Source organism: Apus apus, chromosome 10 (genome assembly GCF_020740795.1).
Source record: "Apus apus isolate bApuApu2 chromosome 10, bApuApu2.pri.cur, whole genome shotgun sequence".
Taxonomy (NCBI): Eukaryota; Metazoa; Chordata; class Aves; order Apodiformes; family Apodidae; genus Apus; species Apus apus.
The window spans coordinates 6307033-6325765 of record NC_067291.1 but is presented as its reverse complement, the minus strand read 5'-3'; the positions used below and the strand labels follow the sequence as shown (position 1 = coordinate 6325765).

At 39.0% G+C, this 18733-nt stretch overlaps 1 protein-coding gene across 7 annotated transcripts in view; it reads left to right on the top strand.

The window, feature by feature from the left end:
• Positions 1-18733, top strand: part of TJP1 (tight junction protein 1) — a 160949-nt gene that overhangs the window by 50607 nt on the left and 91609 nt on the right. Inside the window, exon 1 of one of the 7 annotated variants that reach the window (XM_051628983.1) lies at positions 2532-2549. The exons of the other annotated variants lie outside the window; for them this stretch is intronic. The gene's annotated coding sequence lies outside the window, so the exon portion shown is untranslated. Of the gene's footprint in view, positions 1-2531; positions 2550-18733 lie in introns of those variants that run through there. 7 annotated transcript variants of the gene reach the window in all.

Below are 18733 nucleotides of genomic sequence, written 5' to 3'. Positions count from 1 at the left end.
GGGAAGTGAATGATTATTATAGCTTGGTTTTCATGTGTTTTCCTCTGATACCTAGTTCTATAATTGCAAGGTAACATTCCCTTTAAAATGAAGTTGTGTTCTAAAACAGTCATATCAGTGCTGATACAGATACAGTTCCATTGGTAACTTCTGTTAGGGCTAAATTTCAACCACGTTATTATCAGCCTTGTGTAGGAAGGGTGATCCATTTCAGTCATATAGCTCCTCAAAATTCAACAGGGCTGATGAATCTGTACATGCCATTTCATCTTGAAATAATGCATTTTATTTCCTAGATATTTTAGTCTAGGATTCTGCAGAGATGGAGTGTAGCATTTAACAATGATGTTGCATTTATTGTGCTCATGGTATTTGTCGGAGTCTTTACACATGCAAACGAGAGACCAGTCATTCATTTTTACACTGTGCTTCCTTCTGATGAGCCTATCAGCAAAGTCCTGCTCCACAGCAGTGCTTGGTGAAGGTCCTGCTCCTCAGAGGACAGGAGGGCAGCAGCTCCTCAGCTCGGGTGTGCTGTGTGCTCTTTGGCCACTGGTTTCCAACCTGGAATAGATGGAAGTGTTTTCTCTCTTGAGACTTTAATGGTGAGCATACACATTAATTTCTGATTATTATTGTGCAGACCTGACAGTATGTGGACTCCTGGCACAGGAATATAGCAGTGGGAGATCTTGTGATCGTTTTGGGCAGGTTTAATTCTTCTGGCATCAGTGGAATAATTTTTTAATTATGCCAACAAAAACATTTGATTCAGGCCTGGTGAGAAGGTGGACTGAGTTGTGACTTTTATATTGCCAGTGACATAATCAGAAGGATTCTGGTTCATTATCCATTTCACAGAATTACTCAAATCATCCTGACTTACTGAAAGGCAGAGCAGAAATGCTTTTAGATACATGGTATCTCAACTGACTGTGTAGATAAGAATGTAGAAACAGGGTTTTTTCTTTGATGCTTTGATTTTAAAAACATCTGAAAGATTCTCTAAGCATAGAGGTACTGCTTTATTGCATATTTCCTGTTAGTCATGTTGCAGTTGTGCTGTAGCACTGGACCTAAAGAAATGTATTAGCAGTTGTGATTTTTCTTCCCCTTCCTTTCCCCACCCTCCCTTTTCCTTTATTTTCTTTCTCTTCCTTTTCATTCTTTTCTCCTCAGTTTAGGGTGTGACTGTAGAGAAAATTATCCTCTCTGGCAGAAGGAAAACAGACTTACGTGGCAACAAAAAAATTGCAAGGCTGCCATAGCTATCCCTGATTTGTATTCTAAAAATAATAATTTTCCTAACCATATGCTGGGAAAATTTGCATCAAAATTAATGGGGAGTGTAACAGCATTTTCCATGGTAATATAGTCGAACTTCAGGTCCAAATTAAAAAGGACTTTTATCTCTCATTCAGCTTCTTATTTGCTTTTCCTGCTACACCCAGTTCCGCCACTTGGAATTATGATTAAACAAAGAAGTAGCAGAATCAGTTGTGGCCAGAGAGTCGTGTGTGCCCCTTCTTTTGCCTTGACTTCCTCTCATTTGTTGCTGGTAATCTCTGTGAGAACAATGGTGATGGAAGTGGCTTCAGGTTACCATTTCTTTGAAGAATTTCTGCTGCTTCTAAAACTGCTTGTAGCAAGAGCAAAATATGTGAAGTGAGTCCAGCTTTTATTCTGCAAGTTGCTGTGGTTTTGAACAGCCCGAGTGTGCTGAGAGGGAGAAAGAGGCACAACCAGGGAATTGCCAGTTCAGTTCACAAGATTCAATTCACAAGCTTCATCTCCCGAAGATGGGTGACCAGTGGGTCCAGCTGACTGTTCAGACTCCATTTCTGCACATTGTTTTTCATGTCCATTGTAGAGACATCTTCAACACGTTCATCGTCTTTAAAAATAAGCTATAAATTCACTTCTCCAACAGGTCTTTGTGGAAGAAGAGTTTTATTCTTTTCCAAGTACCTGTTGTAAAACTAGTTTGAATAGGTAGTACAGTCATAAATAATTTCCAGGTAATTTCCACATGTGAAGTATGTGTTAGATAGTCCTTCCATCCTTCTTCTCCAGTGTTGGTTTACTCCTCAGACTGCAGAACTGGAGAGAGAGACAAAGGAGACAAGAGAGGACTGTTCCATTCAGCCAGTGTCATTCTGCCTCTGCATCTACAGGCACAATCCAACCCAAAGCATTTTTCAGACTTGGAAGCAATATCTGGCAAAGGACAGGAAATTGCACACATCAGGAAAGCTGTGTGCTCAGAGGAAGGAAATGCACTTTGTAAAATGGTAGAGCGTACAAACAGCAGATGCTATTATAGAGCAGGAGTTCCTAGACCAAGTTTTTATTAACAAACAGGAGTTAATGTCTTCTGAAGGTTCAGTTAACTTCACTGGGGGGAAAACAGCTTTCATCTTTGTTGAAGAGCCATTTAAATATAGTATCATAGTGTTGTCACTGATTTAACATACAAGGATTAAATGACTATAAACTAGAACCTAATTCCTGGTGGTTGTGAGACTGACAGGCATTCATTGCATCATCAGGTGAGTAAGCAGTTCAGTATGGAATTTTTGTTTACAGAAACAGATGTATTTGCAAATGCTTGTTTAGGCAGCTATTTCAAAAATGGGATTAAAAGGCCAAGAGGAAATCACACCCCTTTATGAATGGTCTGCTGTGACAGTTTCGTATCTCTGAAGTCTTTCTTCTTTTCTGCTGAGCTAATTAGGATTTCATATAACCTAGTGTCATCATTTAACTTATAGGATATTCATTCTCTTTAGAGAATTATGCTATTGAAGCATGTTCTAATCAGCCAGTATTAGTCCTATTGTGTTGAGTATTAGCAGTAGAATGTGTGTGGGGTTTGGAGTGTGTGAAGAGGAGTCAGACTTTAAATGCTAAACCAGACCAAGAGCTATTCTTCTGGTACACACAACCAGGGATTTATCAACACTGCTGTTTTTTCAGGTTGTGTATGTGGCTCTATAAATAGAAAAGATACTCAAGCACGGGTTGTTACCTTATCATGTTTTCAGTATGTTTTTTAATTATCTGGCATTTGCTTAGGGGCTTCATATTCCTCATTATATGTGCAAAGGAAATGAGTGGTTTTCTAAGTCACACAGTTTGTACGATTTAGGTTTTAAGGTATTTACTTAGATACTTATAAATCATGTAAGTTCTGATAAGTCTATGAAAAATACCATGGAGACATATAGAAGTGTTAATGTTTGCAGGTTACCATGAACCTGGTTAAAGCTGCATTAGTTAGAACTCAAGTTTATATTCCAAAACTTATCCATTTTGGACTGAAATATTCTGTTCATTTTGTTGCGTAAAGTCATGTTTTGTAAAAGCTAAGCAAGACTTGGAGGATTTGTTCACTTATTTGATTTGAGGAGATTATGCATGCTCTTATTTGAACAATACTTAAACTAAATAATCAACTTAAATATCACTTGTAAATTATCCTTTCCAAATGAGAGTGCATAAGAAATTGGTTTTCACCTGGCTGATCTGTGAGCATGTGGAATCTGACTTCCAAGTGCTTACGGCAGAGTTTTCTTTATTTTCCTGAGCTCATTATTGTGCACTTAGGAAAGGATGTCCTTTATATGCACATATCCCAGTTAGCTTTGCAGGGAGCTGACTGTCCAGTCAAGGATAAGGTGGGCAGTTCTTACAACTATGTAGGATTGTTTATCCAGACTTCTGAGCAAATAGAAGAGAGAATCCTTTCATGCAGCCTGGCTGTGTTTGTTACACATGTACAGTTAAATTAAATTGAATTTAAGGAGAGTGGTATTTATATGGTAAGATACTGCAATGAAATCCCTAATAATATGGCAGAATTGAAAGAGACTACACTGTAATTCTCAGTATCTGTAAGAGACAGTAGGATTTGATCACGCTCTTATTTAAACAGATGTTATTACTGCACAGGGCTCCACAAGATTTAGAATAAGGTGGTTTCTGCTTAAAGATCCTACAACTTCAGTAAAATGTGATACAGAAGGAGCAGCATGGGGAAACAAGGAATCTGGATTGCTTGATGTGAGAGGATCTATCTCAACACACCTTATGCCAAGTTTTTGTAGACAATGGAGAAGTTAAGAAGGTTTTTATTGCATAGAGCTCTATTCAGGAATGAAGAAGGTACAAAAATGCTGATGTGAAAACTTAACAAGCCTTAATAGAGGCTGCCACTGTTGCCAAAACAGAGATGAAAACTGCTCTTTAAATGTTTCTGATCTGATTGGTAGGTAGATTGAGGAGGTGTTCATGTAAGGGAAGAGTGTGAAGAAAAAATACAAAGGAAAACCTATTTTACGCTTTACTTAGAGCTTACTGCATATTTTTCAGACAATACTATGACTGTGTTTAGTTGCCAATCACCTATGAAGCTTTTTCTTGCTATGCTTACATGTCTAGATACATAGGAAAAATAAAAATGCAATTAAAAAAAAAATGCTTTATGGTGCTTTTAATTGAACAGGAGAAAACCCCATTAACTAGAAAAACAAATGGTATCAGTTCAGGATTCAGTTAAAGCTGACATTTATGAAGTATTCTTACTTACAAAGACTACTTTGAGTAGCTTGTAATACCAGAGCTACTCAGCTCATAGCATAGGTGAAAGAGGTTATTCCACTGGGAGTATCAAATTTAAACTAGTCACTTCTAGTTTGGCTTTTGACATATGACAAGAGAATCAAGGATTGCTGCTGTTAAAAATTTGAGGAAGCCTTTGGCTTACTAACAGTCTAGATATTAACAATTATGAAGTCTCTTCATACCAAGGGACTATTAAGATGAAACAGTAGCTATAAATTAAGAACCCTTATTCCCTCAATTTATCCTGAAGGAGAGAACTAATTAAGCTTGTTTATCTGGGATAAATGAAAGATCAAATTACAGGGAATGCACCTAAACTGACCCTGTGACTAAGTTGAGTTTACCACAGACTTCATCTTTTTCAGCGTTTTAGCTCCCATTCTCAAGCATGTTCCCTCTTACAATTTAAAATGAAAAATGTCAAACTATGAACTGAATTTGAGTATTTTCCTTTTAGCAAAGTCAATGATCCCATGCTTCAGAAATCACACATCCTTTTTTTTCTTCTATAAAGGTTGACACGATATTGTAGCAAAGATTTTGAACTGTAGTTTACAGAATAAAGGGAGCAACCTGTTTTTAGTTAGGTGATATTCCTCTGACTCTTCAGTTTCAGCTACATCCTTATTCTGTTCCTGCTTACTCTGGGTGAAAGTAACACCTGGCTCTGGTGGCCCAGTCCATGAACTGCAAAAATTAGAGTGTCAGGACTGAGATGGATCAATTCCCAAGCAGTAGACTGTTAGTGTATTTGTCTTTTTACCACACTGCTACCATTTACCTTGCCACAGGTGATGCAACTGAATTGTAGAATTTTGAGTGCAGTAGTGTGTGTGCCTCCCTGGCACCTCTGGATAAACTTCAGGGTCTGTGTCAGCTCCTAGCACTGTGATTCAGGGGCAACTCTGCTGCAGTTAGTACTAATGAGCACCAATGAGAAGGAGAGTGAAGAAATTCTAAGACTTTGGAAGTCATTAATACTGAAAAAAACCCTAATAAAATTGGTTTGGTTTTGGGGTTTTTTTTTGTGTGTTTTTTTTCAAAAGAGGTACTTGTGCAGCCTGGTCTAGTGGGAGGTGTCCCTGCTCATAGCAGGGAGGCTGGAACCTGTTGATCTTGAAGGTCACTTCTAGCCTTAACCATTCTGTGATTTCTATGATTTCTCTACTGGCTGTTTTTTTTTTTTTTTTTTTTACCCATTAATTTTACTAAGTAATTAATTGGTCTTTAAGAATGAAATTCAGAAAGCCATTTAAATAAACTGTTATGATAGCTTTTCCACATTTCCCTGATGAATATTTCACACATTAGGTTTCTTCTGCTTCTATTTGTAGCTGGGACATGCAACTCATTCCACATTTAAAGACCATTCAGTAGCATAGCTTCAAGCCAGGCAGTGGCCCTGTTTGAGATTAAATAGCTTTGTTGAAAATTGACTCTGTCTTGACTATATAGTATCAAGCTTTAAAGGAAGATCATCTACATGTGAGGAAGTATGGCCTAGGTGCAGGTGTTAAAAGACCCAATTTTTTATGTATGATTTTGTCGCCTTCTGTGCAACAAACAAATGGTTTGAGCTCATCATCATGTTGGTTTTCTTCCTAGTTAGATGGCAGGCTGTTTGGGGCAGGCTTGATCCTTAATAGTATTAGACATTTCAATAGCATAAATGCCAATAACTTTATTGGTCCAAGTGTCATATGAGAGAAGTGCATTTGAGCAGCTGCAGGGATGGCCGTCCCCTTTGATGCAGAAAAAGATAAGAAGTGTAAAATGTGTTGTGTTTTACGTGCCATAAGCAGTCATCTACACACGTGTGCCTGGGGACAAAATGGACTTGTTTTTTCATTTATATGGAGAGAAGCAGGAGGGAGAAGGATCTGGATACCCATCTGTAGAAGGGAAAATGCTATTTCACTTACATGTTAATCTGGTATGTCCAGCTTCTCCAGATTCCTTTGCAGAGCTTCTTTCTCTCTGAGCTGTTCCTCACACAGCCCCTGCAAACTGCTATTCCCCTCTTCTCTGCAGCTGAAGTGGTTTTATACTTTGCTTTTGCTTGTGCTTCCCAGATTGCAAAACAAGACAGATTGTAGGATTCTGCAAGTTAGTAGTATTTTGGATATACACAAAATATTCCGGTTTGGGGCCCTGCTGTGACTTCCTGCTTGTTCCTCCAGCAATTCACATTAAATCATCTTGGTATAGAATTAATGCACAAGGGAGTTGGAACTAAATTATCTTTAAGGTTGCTTCCAATCTAAGCCATTCTATGGTTCTGTTACTAACTTAAGCAGACTTCAGCTACATTATATTTCCACATTCTGACATTAATGTGCAATCACATCTCACCTGTCAATCGTGTTACATTACTGATGAATTAATCAGTCCCATACAGTGAGCAGGTTTCTTTGTAGCATCCCAAAAGAATTTATGGAACTCTATGCAACTTATTTTTTAATTGTCTTACTATTTCATATTAGACTGTAGGGCTGCTGACAGTCAAGAATAATACTGATCACTGTGCAGGGGTCTGTGTAGCATTCCTCTGAAGCCTGCTCAGGTAACATCTGCAGTGGCTCTTAAGGCATATGTGAAATATATAGATAAGTATGTAGCTATTTTAGTATATTCTTGGGAAATGCTAATTATCAGTGAGAATTCAGTCCAACCCCATGGAATTAAGAAGGTGCTTGATTAATAAAGTTTCATCTTATGTAAAGTCACTTTATGCAGTGTGACTGCAAGTCTCACACTTTTTTTTTTAGATAAATCATGGCATTTGGAATAAAACAGTTCCAAGTGGGAGAGAACATTTTCAGCATTTAAGGAACTGGTATCTTAGTATGTTTCAGACTCTTCCTTTTAATGTGCTGCTTAATTTTTTTAGAGGATTTCATAATCAATTTTATTTGGCAAATTTTTGAAAACACTGTAATTTGACATCATAATTAATGTTTTTCAAGTGCTTGGAAAATATAAACTGTTGTATCAGTGTAAAATTATTAGTAAAAACAATGAAATCACTGGTATATTGTAATTAATATTTATTGTAGAAATGCTGTCTTGCTAATGATTGAACTTAAGAGGGTAAGTAACATAGAAGTGAAGAGAGCTGAAAAGCTCTGGTCCTTATCAGATGATGGGTTTTGCAGGAGGGGTTGTAGTTGGGTTTTGAAGTCTATATAATCGTACCCAAAGCTGTCACTCACCTGCAGTCCCCAGGCCAGCCTCGGCAGATGTGTTGGCAGCCTGTGTGCCTCTCGGAAGTTTCTGAGGTTCGTAGTAAAAATTAATGCTGACTTCCTTCATTAGTGGTGTTAAAAATTTATTTAGCTAAGAGACATCAAGTGAAAATTGAAAATGCTAAAAACCAGGTAGAGTTTGACATCAGACTTGGTTACTTAACATCTGTGTGAGAAGTTTGTATAACAGGCTAGTTTGAACTCGCTCCTAGAGTCTTGGGTTGAGATCCTCCAAGCATTTATAATTTTAAAACCAAAAGTTACATATTTGGTTTTAGCATAATTAGACACTAAAACTGACTGTCCATAGAATGATATGTTTACTGGATAGAGAAAACCTTGGAAAACATGAGCATTTGGGAAAGGGGGGATGAAATAAACTTTTAAGAAGTGCTGAGGAAGGATGTGATGTATGGTTTGATATCAGCAGACCAGGATTCCCCTTGGCAGGTGTTCTCATGAAAAATGCTTACACCTTTTCTGTTCCTGGACCAGGGTAAATAAACACAGATAAAAGCAGGTTTTTTGGGCCAGCTAAGGATGTGTCTTAAGAACTGTCTGAAAACACATTCTCTTAATGAGAAAGTTTTGCAATTTGTTGCAGTAAGTGACTGTGCAGAAAAATGAACTTTCTTAAGCAGTCATTTATTTTGGTGACGTTTCCTGTTTTTCTTCTAGCAGCAAGTGCAGTTAAAACACAGTCCTAGAAAGCAGTGAGCTGCTTTAATATATTACTAAGGCTTTTTATGTGTTCTGTCTTGAGACTGCATAATCTGTATGTTATAGTATGACCACAGAATTATCTTTATTCACAAATGAAATAGCAAGTGGGAAAAGCATATAAATCAAGAGAAATGGAGTAAAAATTACAAACTAGATACTTCTTTGTGCATTGGTACTGTAGGAGAGTCATACGTGGTGCAAGAGCATGTATTGCATCCTGTGGTTGCTGCTCAGCCACGGTGTGGTGGCATGGAGCCAAATGTGTCAGGTTTTCACCACCTTGGTGTTTCTTAATCAGGAGGGAATCCCTGGTTTACTTATGAAGAGACATCTCACCTTTCTCTTCAATTAATGCCAAAGGGGTGGAGTTGGAGCTGAACAGAGTTCTTTAACTTTGTATGGCCTCAGGGCTTTCAGTGTATTCATACATGTTAACTAATTTAATATTTCTGTGACTTTTACCCAGAATGAATGTTTCATTTTGTGGCGGTAGTCACATAATGTTATAAAAATCCATAATTTAAACCCTAAGCTGTCAGCTCCATGATATTAATACAAATTCAGAAGTCAGTTTGTTATGTGGTGTACAAGGACAGTTTTGTTTAGACACAGTATGTCCCCTTTCCTGGAAAGGATGGTCTGCCAAGAAGTGAAATAAAGACAAAGATACATATGGTGCTGAGGAGGTGAGTAGGAGTCCTATAAAATGTGTAACTTCATTATGCTTAAGACTCTTTAGCACCATCAAAAATAACCCTTTGCATTTGGTGTAAGGCAAGAGCAGAGTATGTGTTTCATTATTGCAGATCCAGATTCTGCAGCGAAGTAACATTTATGCCCATCAAAACATACAAAGTTGTCTATCTTGGTGTTCCTTAAGGCCAGCCAAAAAGTGTGTTGTGTGGGAGTTAGGGTGTGGCATTTCAACAGAAGTTCAAGAGTCAGATCCATCCCATGCCCACATGCAGAAACGCCTTGGTCTAGTCAAGGGAACAGTCTGTCCAGATCCATGAAGCTCCGAGCAGCTGTGGTCTGTGTTGGAGACAAGATGCACGAGACTAGTTGCTAATTAGAAGGCAAATCCTTTTTAACAGTAACTTGCATAGTCCCTGGTAGTTTGAGTCCACAATTTAATGATAGTTTATCTAAATGTTGTTTGCATGCAGTTCAAAAGTTAGTTTATTATGTGGCGTAAAAACATAGCTTTGCTTTGGGAACTGTGTGTCCTTTTAGTTAGAGAGAATGGTCTGCCAGGAGCTGGCATGGGAAACCAGGGAAAACTGGCAAAGCTTACTAGGGGAAACTGGTAAGTGGTGATAGAATATTACCCTGTGTCAAAACCTGTTTAATGTGTTGTGTCACTGTTGAGTCATGGTAGTGATTTTGAGCCAGTTTATAAACAGCTTTCTTCTAAATCCGTTTGGCAGACTGGAACCAGAAGGAAGTGAACATTTTCAAGAGGAATTTCCTTGAATGTGTGTATCTGTACGTGTGATTTTAAAAAAGAAAAAAAAATCACTTTAGTGAGTAAATTTCTAGAATTGTATTAGAATTAAAGTCTCGTCGATGGAAACTTTTTGATGGGAATAAAAGTTAAAATCTGATCAGTGAATTGGTTCTTAATTTGCCTGAATGTAACTTACTTCATTGCTGCAGACACCTCAGATTAAGGCTAAGCTACAAATGGAACTGATGTTGATAAGTCTCATTACCATCAACAGCATAATTTCTAGTTGGAGAGTGGTAGTTTGAGCACTAATATAAACAGTAAAACTGATCACACCACAGCGTTAGGTCCTGCACTGCTTTTACTGAATTCTAGGGCAACACTCCTACTGGCTTCAGTAGGAGCAGGAACAGGTCCAACTGAATTACTTGACCAAGAAGATTTTTCCTTAACTCTGTACTGGCTGAGCTATGTAGGCAAATTATTAAAAACTCTGATAAGTAAGCCAGAAAACTTTATAGTTGAACAAGGCTGATTTATGCACTGTCTGCTGCTGGTAACAATTTAATAGCAAGAGGATATTCACTCTTTCAGCTCCAAAATGCTTCGTGTTTGTTGCAAGGTTTTGTCCCTCAATTTTCTCTTTTAGTAGTAGTCTTTGAAATTTGCAACCTTAAGATCACATCTAATGTTGAAATCCTCTGTTGTTTATTCAAATAATAGAGATGTTCAATTAGCTTTTTTTACAGACTATAGTTTTTCGAAAGAGTACTTGGAAGGGACATTTTTAAACTACAGCAACTAGGCAACTAGGCATTGCCGTTATCAGAGTTTCAGGAAACAATACTATTTTTTTGCCTTTTTCTTGGGAAGACTATGAATGCAGGATGTTTTATGTACCTTTGGACATAAAAATGTCTGAAAGTGATACCTCCTAGATTTCTAGTGCATACATTGAATATATTTCATACGACTGTTTCTTATTTGTAGTAACACTTGCTTGTTTGGATGTCATGGACCACTCCGTGGAGAATGTTGTACAGAAGTATGTGCCAGGAAATTCATGGCCCTGTGCAAGAGTAGGGGAGGCATGTGAGCTGCACTGCTTCCAGATGATATGAGATACTGTGTTTATAGTGGCTGCATGCTGGGCCTTCCTGGCTGATGCTGTGAAGAGGTATTTAAGGGTGTGGGTCTCAAGTTTACAGCTCTTGCTCCCTGGCCCAGCAAAGGACCTGCTCACATCGTTGGGTAGAAATTATTTCTGGCTTTAGTTAGAACAGATTGCATATGGGGACTTATTTTGGCTAGCACACAAATAAACTTAATGCTGACTTTCCAAAGTATGTGTGCTCCCATTTGAGGCTAGATTTTACTTTTTAATTTAAAGGTAGTAATGTCAGATGTTTGAAGAGGAACTTTATTCTGTCTGTCCTTTGATGCTGTCCTGTACAAAACTGATTCCACATTACTTGTATACAAATAAAATACTTTTTCTCTGATACCAGATAAAATATCAGTTCTCATTCTGCATCTCATTATTTCTTAGGACCGAATTGTATCCTTTGCAGCAGAAACAAGTGAAACCTGTGGTAGGGTTCCTGAACAGGAGAATTCTGTCCTTCAGTTTGTTTGTATTTGCATTTGTGTGTGTGTGTAGGCTTTTACTTCAGTTTGCCTCAGTTACGGAAAAAAAAATGAAAAAGCTAATTTTTTTTAATTGACCTTAGAAGAGCGTATAAAATCAAAACATGCTCCAATTCTTGAGCAGCAGAAATACTGACCTGTGGTTTTCTATGAGTTGGTGCCTGAAGGCCTGACCCTCTTAGTGCAGGGTCTTTCCCCACAGAGTCGTCTTTCACCTGGCTCACTGCTCACAGCTGCCTGGGCTGCCCTGCTCCTCGACGCTGCTCTCTTCTGTCTGGTGGGTACAGCAAGCAGGTAGACCAGCTGACAAAAGAAGTTTCTTTTCCTAGGAGACCTAGAAAAAGATGAACAGACACTCTCTTGTCAGGTTTTGCTTTCACTTCATCTTGAAAGATCAGTTTGGCCTTGATAATCGGTTTTCTTTCATGCTTCCAGTGTCCTTCCAGGTGCAATTCTGTTCTCCTTGCAATTAAAACATAAGTGATTTCTTAATATAAGTTATGAAGATCTGTCTTCAGATTTTCCTTAGGAAACTGGGAGTTGGCAGTGATAGTAGTGCATTTAAAGATGAAATCAAAAAAGGTAAACTGTGCTTTGATGACAGACAAAATAGCCCTTCAGTTCTGTTTACCTGTATTGATTTCCATTAGTTTTCTTCTTACAACTTACTGCTACTAAGCACAAGATTGTTTTAACATTAAAAATACAATTTTTAGTTTAATGTAAATGATGTGATATAAACTAATAGGTTTAAGGAATTATAAAAACAAAATTCCACTTTGAGCTGTTTATCTCAAGTTAGGTATGTTTGTAGTGCTGCTGATACCTGATATTTGTTGTGCTCAAGCTAAAAAAAACAAAAACAGTGAAAGTTTTTGCTAGAAGGTATTTCTTAAATATTACTGTTACTATGGATAACACAAGTTGACAGGATCTGTAGTTGAGGGGCAAGTCATGTGGAGTCTTCATTCAAGGGTTATATTTTGGCAGGCAGAGGACAGGTTGGAAGCACTTCAGCAGAATAGTATCTGCTCTCAGATACAGGTTTGTGCCAGGCGTGTACACAATCTGTCAATATATCCTGACTAGGTGGGTGTCTGTGAGGTACAATGTAAAAAAACAGGCATTGTAAAGGCAAGCTGTGTTCAAAATGTCATCAGATATCAGAGCAGAATCTTGTCCAGATGCATCCATTGTGGAATGTGTTTGCATCTGTGTGTGAACTGAGGGGAATTCTGCATGGTGAAGGTGACTGATGGCAGTGTTTAATTTTATGACCAGATACAAGTGATTTTTAGGATCTGTGAACTTCTTGAAGTCTGATAGAGCAGAATACTGTTCACCCATGGCTTAACCAAATTTCCAATCTGGCAAATCTATGTTGGAAATGTTTTTATTGGTTTGTGTCTGAACATTGTTCTGCAAGTGGTTTTGAACTTTCATATGGGTGGGATGCTGAGCTGTAGCCAAGGACACCTGGTTTTCCCTTTTTAATTATGCAGTTAGCTCTAGTGTAAGGAATTACAAACTGCAGCCTCCAGTGAAGTTGAGAGCCCATCAGGGAAACTGTGATGGAGGGATTTGTATATTGTATTGCCAGCTGTTAAAGCTAGAAGCTCTTTGCTGTTTTGTTCTGTTGAAAGCAGGGATTTGGTCTGCAGGGCCTGTGCAGCCAGTCTGTTCAGAGCAGCGTGAGCAAGATGCCACCATTATCAAATGTCCTAGTCCAGGCTCGAGTTGAACTGAGCTTTCTGGTAGTGATTTCCAAACCGCCACTCCTAAAACAGCACAGGCCTTCTCCACCCTGCTTCTCGTCCTTGGAGTTCAGTTCATTGCTTAAGTTTGCTCTTTGTTGTGCTTAGGTGATCTTAGGGACAGACAACTGCAACACAACAAGGCAAGATGAGTCCTAAAATTAGTTGAAGGTAACTGTGTAGAGAAGCTTCAGTGTAGGGGAGCATAACACAAGAAAAAAGTGACTATCAAGTATTATTAGGAATGGAAAATTAAAGTGAAAAAAATTTTGAATATGTTGATGTAAGAAAGTGTGGAGAGAGAAGCTTGAAACTGATGGTGGAATATCCTGCCAGTTTTTCCCTGTTTGTGAAGCCAGCCCCAGATGATACGGAGCCAGTGATTATTCAGCTGCTAGAGAGGGATTAATGTCCATTTTTAGATGGCTGAAGGAGAGAGCTCTACCTTCAAAATAATTTGGAAGCAATATTGCAGGTAGTGTACCTGTGACTAAAAAAATGTCTTGGAGCAAAAATCAATGTGCCAAGAAAACCAGGATTTCAATTAGGATGGACTGGGAACACAAGTGAATTTCTTAGCGAGTTTACACAAGTGAAAAATACCCCAATGTGTAATACTAGAGTAGGATCATATTTTGCAGAGAGTTATATTCTACTACTCATCATATCTGTGACATAGACCCACCTGGAGAGGGTTTAAATACAAGCACAGCTTTGTGGATTGGAATTTCTTGGGGTACATTGTGGCAGTGGTTCTGATATTACAGAGTCTTAAACTGCTTTCCTTTATTTTCTTGAGTGAGGCGACCCTATACTTGTAAGGTTTCCCTTTAAGAGCAGCAGTAGGCAGTGTATTATGCCTCTGCCTGAATAAAACATCAGCTAAATCTTTGTGCAATCTAACTGGGGAGTGGTTGGGGAAAGATTGTTGATTATTCTTTAATATCCTAATAAAACCTTTTGGCATAATTGTGGCTTCTAGTTTCACTCAATTAAGTGAACAAGTCCTGAGCATGCACAAAGACCTTTATTAAATTTGCAAATAGACCTGAGGAGAAATTAAAAGCAATGAAATGAGACTAGCTACTGCCAACAAGGAATTAAAACTGAAATACAATAAAATCCACAGCCTATCAGACTTTTTTTTTTTTAATTAGGCATCTTCAACAGAGACGTATCTGGTACTTTTATTTTTCTTCCCCTCCTGCAGTATTTTGTACAGATCACGTGCCAGGTGCTTACATGTCTTCTGCACTTGCTCCAATTCTCCATCTCCTGTGAAACATGGGATAATGTTCGGTCTTGAATGGCTGGAGGTGGTGCTGATGGGGAGCTGGGAGGGGCGGGCAGGGGCTGGCCACATTCTTCGGGGAGGAGGGAGCTGTTGTCTCTCTACATGTTCTGCTGGTAAAAAGTACACCACCACCACCAAAGGTTCTGCTTGCACAGCGAGTTGCCCCTGTGAAATGACGAGTGTCTGTGCAGATGCTGACCCATCATGAGCACCTGCAGGGACTTGTCAGTGCTCACCATTGCCTGTGGTCTGTAGAAATTGTGTTCAGTTTTCCATCATTTCAAGAACATCAAGTCTCGCAGCTCCTGTCTTCCCACACCTGTAGTAGCTCTTTGAATTTGGTGCCCTGCTTTTGCATTGCTTCAATTAAAGTTACTGATTGCAAAGTGGGTGTGCTCACACTCTTGGGCACAATAGGTGGCCTTTCGGGTGTTGAAGTGCCTGCAAGGAAAAGGAATAATGATTCATTAATGAGGCTTGGGCGAAATGGAGGCAGTGAATTTCTGCTATGCTATTTCTGTACCTCAGTGCTTGTAAGGTTGATCGTTTCTGATCTGCAGTCTCTCCCATCTGTGAATCTTTCTGTCAGGGAGTAGCAGGTGACAAATAGAAAGTTTACAGCTGAGAACACCCGGGCAAGTTTTCTTTATTATTAAAGTTTAATAACTTTAAATGGATGTGGAGTTTTACATAGCCCTGGCCTAGTGAGACTGGAGAAAGGCAAGGTGATGCCTAACAAACCGTATGTTACCGTCTTGGGTTTCGTGGTTGCTTCACAGGCAAAGAACACATAAGAGACAATTTTACTGTTTCTGAGTGATGTTCTGTGTCCAGAAGGCAGATTCTTTAGCCTTTCCAAAGGATATGTTAAGTACTGTGACCATGGTATGGTAAAGTAAGCAGCAGAAAAAATGATGTGCAAGAGCAATGTTTCCCTTACCATCCAACCAAATCAGTCAGCTAAAATTCCAGTTGTATATCTAAATTTCAAGCATTATGTTTACAGAGAGACTTGGGAAAGTAGATGAAGGCCCAAAGAAAGACTAATAATGGGTTGTTACAAGTGCTTGTTTGACGAGTAACTACAAAGTGCAAGGAGTTCAGTCCATCCCAGAAAACCAAAAATGATCTGGTAGGAATTTTGTCATTGCAGGTATCTGAATGAGTTTCATGTGCTGAAGGGAAGCTCAGCACAGCAGCCTGCAGATCCTTAAGATGTTTCCCAGGGAAAAGGATTAACAAGGACAACACTGACATCTGCTAGGTTTTGACTGTTGGATGTTGATAAATGTTAGTAATTGAAGAAGTTTTCATGAAAAATCAAAGTTATACTTTCAGTAAAACTTAAAAGAGGCAAATCTATGAATATAGTAGTTTTGTAAGTTGTGTAATGTTTCATTATTCATATAGCATATAATTCATATAGTATATAACATACAAAGAATCCTAGAGGATTTGTTATACTGTGAAATTTTTGGTGTCTGCCTCATGCGAATGTTTTCTTTCTTAGGAAAACTGCAAAAAGCATAAAAGTGGGAACAGAGGAGGCACAGAGTACTCTGTGAAGGGGAGACTGCTACTGAGTAAATCCTTTTCTTAGAGACAATGCTGCATTGCTACAAATCGTGAAATGCCAAAGTGCAGGGGATCCAGGCTTCTTCCCAGCTGTGAATTTAGCCACCTGGCAGGGAATTGCTGTCTCTCTACTAAAAGTTGCAAATATAATAGGAAGTGCTAATCAGTTTCTAGCATAATGTCTTTCATTTTTAAAGTGTGGTTTGGATTAAGGAGAGGGAGCATAGGGCATCCCATCAGTCTGGTGCTGCACACGTCTTTGGAATATTTTCCCTGAATGTTCAGAGGAACAGTTTGTTGCTCCGGGTGTGCTTGGGACAGAAACACCACTGTTAATGTCACATCACAGGAACTTTCCAAAGATTCTCTTTCTGCTGTTGCCCCATCAAAAAAGGCTTCTGGTGAAGGCATCAGCCAGCAAACTGGTTTCAGTGCTCGGAGCAAACAAGTCATCAGGTGAGGGCATGGAGCTGCCACAAGCAGCAAATCTAAGTAACACCCTCAGTGTGGCTGAGGAAGGGTTAGTCAACAGTCTGAAGCCAGAAGGTACCTGTTGAAATCTGGAGCAATGTGAGCGAAAGGTTGAGCAGAAGGGAATAGGACGTGGCTCAGAGGACAGAGGAATAGGAAGCTTTGGGATTGCCTGAACCTGGTGTTCTTCATTCATAGCTATGTGGCAGCCACAGTGACATGTCAGTGTGTAGAGTTGAGGGGCAGCTGCAGGGAATATAGACCAACACCTGGTGAACTGAGGTTGTATTTGATTTGTGCAAAAGCAAAGTAGAAAGGGAAAGAAGTGAGATGGGGACTGGAAACCTGGCAGTGTCAACTTGTCTTCCTGCTGAAAGCACTGCAGGGAACTTGTTTCCCCATAAATCTGCTAAGACTAACTTACCCTAAGTGCCAAGGACCCTTGATACTGTCATTTGGTAGAAGCAGCAACCTTTCCAGGATTTCTTTCTGTTCTCTAGGCAAACTGTTTTGCTGGTCTTCCCTCAGTTCATCTACTACACTGCCATCCTCTATGCAATCCACTGACTTCCCCACTTCTCTTTGATGTATTTTTACTGTTAGGTGAATTCAGTTTATTAATAGGGGCACATTTGGGGAGAAGATGGGAATAATGTCTTGATCTTGAACTCCTACTTACATATCTATATTAGTAAGTCACGGTTAAATAGATGTTGAGTTCTTCAATTAGACATTCTGCTTTTTTCACAGTCTGTTTTTCTTCAGGTTTTAATCTCTGTGGGTTAGAAAATGCCAGCAGACTATAGGGATTGCCAGAAACTAATAATAATTAAAATTCCTTGCTATAAAAAGCAGAGTGTGCTATTTGAACTGAAAGCATTAGAACACTTTCCAGGAATTCCAGCATATTAAATTCTGCTGTGACATTTGACTTATAGCATGGTAATTTTTTTTTTCCTGCTTCAGTGCAGTGTAATGACAGTAAGTCCCAGTTTTGTAAATAAGTTCCCACACAAATTCTTCATGACATTGCGTGTGGGAGTCCACATAATCAAAAAGGAATGTTCCTCTTTTCTTCATGTATCTTTACAAACCTGTCTCCATCATTCAAACTAATGTAATATTTTCTTTTAAGGTAGGTGTGTGCCTGCCTGATGTGCACTGGTAACTTGTATTAATGTTTAGAGATGCTGTATTCTTAATTGACCTCATGGATAAGCAGATTTTTTAAAAAAGGAAAACCTTTTGTAATATTCAACAGCAAAATCCAGTTGGTGTGGTCGATTGGACTGGCTAATTCAGGGTGCTTTGGTGGCAACTGCAACCTCAGAACTGGCTTAACAAGTTATGTAGGGATTCCCCAGCTGGCATGTTGACATAAAAGCAGTGCAGCTACCTTCATCATGGGGCTCTGGCTGAGGTTCAGATCATGGAGGTGGAAAGGAGGAAGCAAGACTTTAGCTCAGGTCTCTTGAGTCTGTACTGTGGCAGATGATGTGAAGCTCTGTAAGGTCCTGACCAATGCAGTTATTTTAGGCTGTGTTGATCTGTTTCTGAATGGTGCCGGAGACTAAACCTTAGGGACAAAATGGCTAATTCAAGTCCACTTGCCTCATGATCACTGATGTGTAGACATTAAACCTATACTGTAGCTATGAATTTATTTTTGAGTGCCCACGCTCTGTAAGCAAGATCTGCATCACTGAGCTGATTTAAGAGCAACCCTTTTTAGTTTATTGCTCATGTACAGGAAGAGAAATCTGTTCCTTTTTAGTAATCAGTGTTTGGTTAATGAGCATGTCTTTTATATTTGTAAATTATTGTTGATAGTTTGGTATTAGCTTTGCAAAAGGAGAGCTGTGTTAAAACAAAGGCATTCCAACAGTTAAGTGGTTCCCTTCCAGTGCTGCAGCCTCATCAGGGGTAGCGTTCCAGTCTGAAACTGCCTGCCTCC